The sequence below is a fragment of the Arvicola amphibius genome, chromosome 18 (genome assembly GCF_903992535.2).
Source record: "Arvicola amphibius chromosome 18, mArvAmp1.2, whole genome shotgun sequence".
NCBI classification, from domain to species: domain Eukaryota; kingdom Metazoa; phylum Chordata; class Mammalia; order Rodentia; family Cricetidae; genus Arvicola; species Arvicola amphibius.
The window spans coordinates 10,878,485-10,886,577 of NC_052064.1; the positions used below are offsets into that span (position 1 = coordinate 10,878,485).

The 8,093-nt window shown below is 40.1% G+C and overlaps 1 non-coding gene across 1 annotated transcript; it reads right to left on the minus strand.

Annotated features, from left to right (window-relative positions):
- Positions 1–7,271: 7,271 nt before the first annotated feature.
- On the minus strand, positions 7,272–7,433 carry LOC119804120. Its single transcript, XR_005283804.1, has one exon. It is a non-coding gene; the product is annotated as a U1 spliceosomal RNA (small nuclear RNA).
- Positions 7,434–8,093: the final 660 nt, after the last annotated feature.

Here is an 8,093-nt window from a genome sequence, read left to right on the forward strand (position 1 = left end):
TAAAGGTGTGTGCCACCACTCCCCAGTAAAACTTACCTTGTTATTGGCTGTTAGCTGCCAAGGATGCAGATTGTCACATTCCTTCACTGGACTCAGCATTAGTAGTATTTATTAAACTTGTTTTCTTGAGTTTTAGGGAATTTTTTTCTCAGTTTGTTACTTCTTTGCCAAGATATCTCAGATCAGGTCATTTTTCTTTCTTTAGGAAGTGGCTTTTGAGTAGTTTCTTTCAGTATCTCCCACCCCCTGCAGTGACACTCATGAAATCTCTTCTATTTCTCTTTCCCCGGTAGATCCATGCAGTGCCCCCTTTGAGTCATCCTTGTTATCTAGTCTCTTTGGGTCTGTGGATTGTAGCATCATTATCCTTTACTTTACAGTAAATATCCACAAGTGGATATTTGTCTTTCTGGGTCTGGAGGACATTTCAGGGTCAGGAAAAGATCTGAATGAATTAAGGGAGTCTCTCAGGAATCTACAAGGATGGAGCCCAGCTAAGACTCCTAGCAATAGTGGATACGTAGCCTATACCGGTCATCTCCTGTGACCAGGCAAGACTTCAAGTGGAGGGAGTGGAAAACCAACCTAGCCACACAGCCTTTGACCTGCAGTCTGTCCTGACTGTGGGTTGTGCTGGGATAAGATTGAGGGAGTGGCCAAACCAATGTCTTGTCTAGCCTAAAACCCTTGTCAGGAGAGTAAGCCCATTGCCCACACAGCCTGGAGTACCAGGACTCACAGGCTGGATAACACAGACCTAGCCTAGAACCAAATATGACTGGAAGAAATAATTGTCGATGTAATGTTGCCAAATGATACGCATAGATACACATAGATTCATAGATTGGTGCCTAGCCCAGTTGTCATTAGAGGGGCTTCATCCACCAACTGATGGAAACAGATACAGACCCACAGTCAATCATTAGACAGAGTTAGGGGAAATCCTGAGAAGGAAAATCCAGAGTCGTCTGTAGCCAACTAGTATGGGAATATTGTGGAAGAGGGGGAGGAAGGATTGTAGGAGCCAGAGAGATCAAAGAAACCACAAGAAAAATCCATGGAATCAACTAACCTGGGCTCATAGGAGCTCACAGAGACTGAACCAACAACCAGGGAGCCTGCATTGGACTGACCTAGGCTCTCTCCATATGTGTGGCAGTTGTGTAGCTTGATCCTCTTGTGGGTCTCCTAAAAGTGGGAACAGGGCCTGTCTCTGACTCTTACTGGCTTTTGGGACCCTATTCTTCATACTGGGTCACCTTGCCCAGCCTTAATATGGAAAGTTCTTAGTCATACTGCAACTTGATATACCTTGTTTTATTGATATCTATGGGGACCTGCCCTTTTCTGAACAGAAGTGAAAGAGGAATGGATTACGAGGTGGGGACAGAGGGAGATTGGGGGAGGGACTGGGAGGAGAGGAGGGGGGGGGAACTGCAGCCTGGATATAAAATAAATAAATAAAGTGATTTTTGGTTAGGATAACTCCAGGGAACTTAAGTTTAGTGTGATGAGATAGTTTTCATTTTGGAAGTTAAAGTTTAATGCTACTGTCCACTGCTGAAAAAAAAATTCTTTTCAGGCTGACAGTAGCTTTGGAACAAAATGCTATAACCAAAGAATAATTTCAAACTTATGTTTTCCTTCAAGTATTTCTCAGATACCATGAACAGCAATTATTGTGTTCACGGTAATAACTTATTTTTTTTCACCTTTTCTTATGTAAAATAATTGCTTCAGACCAAGACTACCTTAGTGTCTCCCTCACCTTGACTCACTGATTACACAGACTTCTTCAGACCATTAGGTTCTGGACCTTGAATTCTAAAGCATTTACTAAAACAATAACAACAACATCAACAAAGCCTTCATAAGTTTATGCTATTTTCTTCTTCTTTCGTGTGTCTTTTAAAATAGCTTCCAGCTGGATTTCCAGCCTGGGATGTCCTTCTCTGGGAACTAGGGTCATCCCTTTGGTAGGTAATTCTCAAAGAAGACGGTGTCTTCTGCTTCAGGCTTTGTGGGAGGGTGGGAACCTAACTTGTGGAGGCCCAGCCATAGAGATGCAAGAAAGTTTGCTTGGGTTGAGGTGAATTGAGAAATACGTGGTCCAAGACTCTTCTCATCCTCCCAGTTCTGAGAACGCTTCATGTCTCATTGCAGCAGCCTTGAACTTGGAATAAAACAAGATTCATCTCCTGTGAGAGGACATCTTAAGTGATGACGTCTTTCCATCTCTGGCTTTGTTCAATGCATTTTCTGCACAGACTGATGTGCTTTACTGTCCTTGCACAGAATGGATTGTGCTAGAATTCTCTTTAGTGAAGAGACGAGTGAAGGACTGGACCACTGATACAACAGTTCTTATTTTGTTCCTTCATATGGAATGTTGTCTAGATGAGAACATTCTTTTTTGTTGTTTTGCTTTTGTTTTTCGAGACAGGGTTTGTAACAGAGCCTTGGCTGTCCTGGTACTCACTTTGTAAGCTGGCATCTTACTCAGAGATCTACCTGCCTCTGCCTCTTGAGTGCTGCGATTAAGGGCATAGACCAACACACATGGTGAGAAGCTTCTTGTCAGAGGCTTGTCTCATGTATTGATGCAGACTGGAAGGAAGGAACGGTACTCTTTAATAGTCTCTAGAGTTTGTTGGATGATTGTCTCAAGAGCATGGACTGCTGGCTTACTGCTCTCCAGTCTCACTAATGTACCTTTTTATTAAGAACTAACAGACAACACAAAATCAAAACCAGCAAACACAACTGTGTTTACATACAGCTTTTATCAGATCGCTTCTAACTTGGATTTTCCAATAACTTAATTTCACATTCTGTTATGGATACATTTCTCAGGTTGGCATTTAAGCCTGTCTATCTTCTGGCTACGTTGTTAAACTCTAAGTACCTTTTCTTCAGTGTGATCTCTTATTGTCTTATGAACATGCCCTGTAAATCCATCCCTTCCCAGATGTAATGCTTGTTGGTTTGTTCAAGAATACTGTTTTCAACTTTTCAAATTTCCTAAAAAGAATTCAGTCACCAGCAGCTTTGGAAACCTTCTCTGACAACCCTAGGAGTGTCTGAATTCTCTCTAAGTGCATAGATGTTTGCAGAGAATTATATAAGATATTTTAATTAGTGCAACATTATTTCTGCTGTTATTGCAGATGGTTTTTCTTATGAGTAAACTTTCCCATAATGAATGCACTGGAACCTTCCCTTTTTATGTAATTTTTTAAATAAAATACTTCTGTCAAGTATTGTGAGCATATCTGCCTAATTAAATGAAGAATTCAGAACACACTGGAGCTATTGTTTATTAAAGATCATTATTCTGAATGTCAGTCCCTTGACTGTGCTACAAAGCCGTATATGTCAAGGTGTAGGGATTTCTCCATGACAATTCTTAATCTGAGTTTATGTTTTCTTTAGTTTCTTTTTTTTGATAATAGGTGTTTAAGTGCTTTTTTTTTCTTTCACCCATGTTTTCCTTCATTATTAAACTGAGCTTTCCAATCTGTCGCTCCCAATGCTTTTGGGTCAATGGGACCTTCCTGGATGGTAGAAAGGGCATTATAGAGTAATAAAGGCAACTTGTCTGATATATCTTATCAGCTGAGAGTTGAGATTCGAGGGCAATTAACATATACTGAAATTTGCTACATGGAGGAATTACTCCCCTCAATAACAATGAGTCATGCTTTAGGCCTAAGTATGTGGCTTGCTCCTGTTCCAGCAATAAACCTACAATTTTCTAGTACCCTCACAGGAAACCCCATTATAGTAAGAAATGCCATAAAAAGCCTTGTACAACCTTGAGACCATTAGCAATCGTAAAGTTATTTCTTCTTAGTGTGTGTAAAAATTGGAAACTGTTAAGTATTGAAATAAGATGCCAAAGAAGCCACAGTTGGGGAAGAAGAATTGCTGCAATCTATGTCCGGTGAGTGTATGAGGGATAATTGAAGCCAGGTGGTGCACACCGAGGATGGCCTTTGATACCTTGCCAAAGACGACGCCCTGAACCTGATTTCCCATTTCTCTGCTTATGATACCTCTTCTTGCTACAGTATTTATTGTAATAAGCCTCCTTGGCAAATGTTAGTACCAGGAATTTCCCCCAAACATAGATCTCACTGAATAGCCCTGGCTGGCCTTGAACTCTTGCAAACCTGCCTTAGCTAGAATTGCAAGTGGATGCCACCATGCCTGGCACTCATCTTTAAAAATGGTCTAACTAACTGACTAGTGTATAGAGGTGTGTGTGTGTGTGTGTGTGTGTGTGTGTGTGTGTGTGTGTATTACATTGTATTTGTAGCTCAATTATTTATATATGTGTTCACGCACACATAGTAGCTCATGTGAACCATGATATTTATGATACCTCTGTAAATTCAATATAAACAAAGTACTCTACAAAGTCACAGGGTTCAGGGGCAGAATCTACTGTGTATTTCTCGTTTTGCGCTTATAGACATTTGCAACAAATTAATGTTTGAGGCTCCTTTTCTACATTAAATGCTATACTATGTGACTGTATGTGATCTCATGAGAAATAATGTTTATGAATATGTACCACAAAGCATGCAGAATTTCATATTATGTAAGAGCTTTCAGAACATTGACAAAATACCTTGTCTGTAGACAGCTTATGGCGTCTAAATAGTTTTTAGATAAATAACTGATAGTGCTATGCCTGTTAACCAGCTATAATATATCATAACAGCACAGGGTTTTGTGTGGTGTACATACATTCTTTCCTGATCACTGCCATTTCTCGGGGCTTCAGAATAGAGAACTGCTGGCCATTTGTCATGTAATTCGCGAGCTGCTCCTCAAACAGCTAGTGTCTGCTAGAGGCTGAAGGGTTAAAAGGTCAGTGTGACATCTGAGGATCAGCAGCAGTGACGTATTCCACAGTGGTTCCAGTTGGTGTTGCTCTGAGAGACCCTTACTCAAATTGCATTTCATTGACGCCAAACCTGCCGTAATTCCGCAAACAGAGAACAGTGTTGTTGGAGCATGTTTCAGTTGTTCATAACCAAGCCTCACAACCAGACAGTTATCAAGCACATTTTTCTCCAGACACATCAATAATTATATCAAACAGCATGGACACAGTGCTTACATGTTTTTATGAGAAGGGTTTTCTGGGAAGGTAGGCATTTTTTTGTTGTTTAATATTTCTGTTTAGAAGAGGAAGGCTTGTCCCCTGCACCTGCCTTAGTAAACAGATGAGTTCTGGCTGTTATCACAGTTGCTCCTGGCTCTGCTATGGGGTATGCGATAAAGTGATCACATGTCTCTTCCTCCTGAGAAGTGTTTTCAGACGAGGTTCAGGTTGTAGGAATGCCTCCCCAACTCTCCACTGTCAAGGCTAAGAGGCCATTTCAGCTCGGGTTGGGATGCAATGTCCTAGACAGCTCAGGATTTTCTCTGATCAGCAGAGGGCTGAGGTGCAATGTGCGATGTATCACAGCTGGAATTTTGGAAGCTTTGTCCAGGGGAAGAAATGAGAGCAGAACACAGTACTGCTTTGCCTACTTTCTGTTTCCTGTTGTGCAGAAACATCCATCAGTTATGCATTAAAAATAATCAAATTGACCTATCCCGGAGACAGGATTATTTCTAATCTTGACAAGGTCCCCAGACAAAGTTGCATTTATCCACCATTATGCAAGTTTTCACAAAGCAAGCATTAGCACCTTTGTCCCACTTTGTAATACCAGCAAAAGAAAATATTCTCGATATTTGCTAATGAAATCTACAAATCAAGCCACATTTGAATCGGGACCTAGGAGAGCACTTCTATTAATGTTTTATGGTACTTATATAAAAGAACATAAAGGAACCTGAGAGATTTTTGTGTCAGGATGAAACTGAAATGTATTATTGCTCGCCAATGAGAGTATACAGGAATCTTTTCACAAATTGGATTCTGGCTCTCTTAATACCCTGCTATAAGAGGCCTTTTTTACCTTATGGATGTGTATTATTAGCCAACTTTATGGTGCTAAGTATATTGCATTTATATGTCTAGTGAGGCCTGATCCAGCTTTTTAAAATTGTACTTAATTAAACACTAGTGCCTCATTGAACCTGCTTACTCTGGAGGGAAGACAAGTATAAGGTCACGTGGGCCATTGCTGTGAATATAATATGGGTCAATTATAAGCAGTTGTTTATGCTTGGGGCAGACAGAGAAAGGATTCCCAACCATGGCTAACTTGACCCTCCCAAATTTAACAGTTTCTATGGCTTTAAAGGAACAACTTTTATCAAGAAGTTAAACAAAGCAAATTGAAGTGGCCTCAAGTCTCACCTGTGATAAGTTCCACAGAAACTGTGGAAACTGTTGTGTAATGTTCATAGTTAGAATGGGTATGTGGTAAGGTAGGTGTGCAAGGAAAATTAAAGCAACACTCTCCTGCTCACATTCTGATCCATACCCGGAGTTTAGCACTTTAAAATTCTTCTTGCTATATAAAACATTATATGCATGAACTTATGCATATGAAGATATCCTTATCTATCAACAGGAAGATATGATCTAAAATTACCTGTGAAAGGAACTATCACAGGATAGAACATTGACTTTAAATCCAGTTTGATTGGAAGGTTTTCTTAGTAATGAACACAGCTCCAGCTCAGTCTCTTCAATGACTATCTAGAATTCTGTTGTATGAATGGGTCAAAATTTATTTTTGTCTTTGTTGTTGTGTAATTTGCTTTTATTTTCTGTGACTATAAATAATGCTGCCTCAAATATCCACCTGAACATTTATCAAGGATATGCATTAAATAAATCCCCAAGAGACTGAATTGATGGGTCAAAGCTAGGAGCCTTTGAAATGTAGATGATTTAACAAATAGTTGCATGATAGATTGGATCAGTGTACAGCCCTGTTTACAATACCTCTCTCAACATTGCTCCACAGTGACTCCTTCCTCTCACTTTACCCAAAGCATACTTAGAAACCCGTGCTAGTGTGGTCTGCCTAGGAAAACTTAAATGATTGGAAATGAAAAAAGTATTATCATTATTTTTTTAATAATATATCCACAAGGGAAGTTAGACTGCCTAGAGTAGTCGAAAGTTGAATTAAATAGCTTATCTCTGAGATCAGTCTAAGTAATGTATTTGAACTTGAGATAGCTAGACTTAGTGCTGATTGGCAATTTGTTTACCTGGAACCACCCAGAAAGACCCTACTTGTCTTTGGTTAGTGTCAGGCAAAGTGTTCCTGGTGTTCTTCTGAATTTTTCCCTCAGAGGAAGCTGTGAACTCAGCTGCTCACTGTCACAAATTACGGAGTGGCATTTCCCACTTTTGGGAAAATTGCAGGGGTCAACATATTCATAGAACAGCTGATAAGCCCTGCCCTGGACAAACTACCTTCCTGATGATGTCATCTCCCCTGGCAGGTTAGTATCTGTTCTAATTCATTTTTTATCTGTGGTTGTTTACTTTTTCTAGTTAGGCATTCTGTGTTCTCAAAATTGGGCAGTGCTGATTGTACCTTTCTGCAATGGAAGACGGGTTCTGGATGGTCACACAGTCCTAATGCTGTTCTTTCTCCACGGTGCTTTCTTGCCTTTGACTTTTATTGCTATTTTTGTTTGTATTTGTATATTTTATTTAATAATTGGGAAAAAGACAGTAATTCTCATCCTGACTATTTCTGCTCAAAATTTTCATTAAAATCAGAAACCGGTGAAGTATAAAGTGATTTCCTTTTACAACAAATTGAGTTTCAGAGTTGCTTTTGTCTTTGACTATTGTGAATAAGTTTCATTTGGATTTTCTACACTCGGAGAAGGCTCTTTCATGGAGGGCATTTGCAATGCAGTCACTGGAGGGCTGGCCTCTGAGAGCAGCTTTTGTTCCTCCTTAATTTTGGTTGACTCTTTCAGTAGCCCTTATCTAGACAGGCGTTTCCACTTGGTGGGCATCTATCTCCTCGTTTATCTGGCTTTCATTAGACCTGGTTGACCTGAATTGGCTCTGTTCTCTGTCTTTTATTCACACTGGCTCCCACGACTCCGCCTGTCAGTTCCTACGGGCAGTAGGCATTCATTTTGTTCTTGGCTCT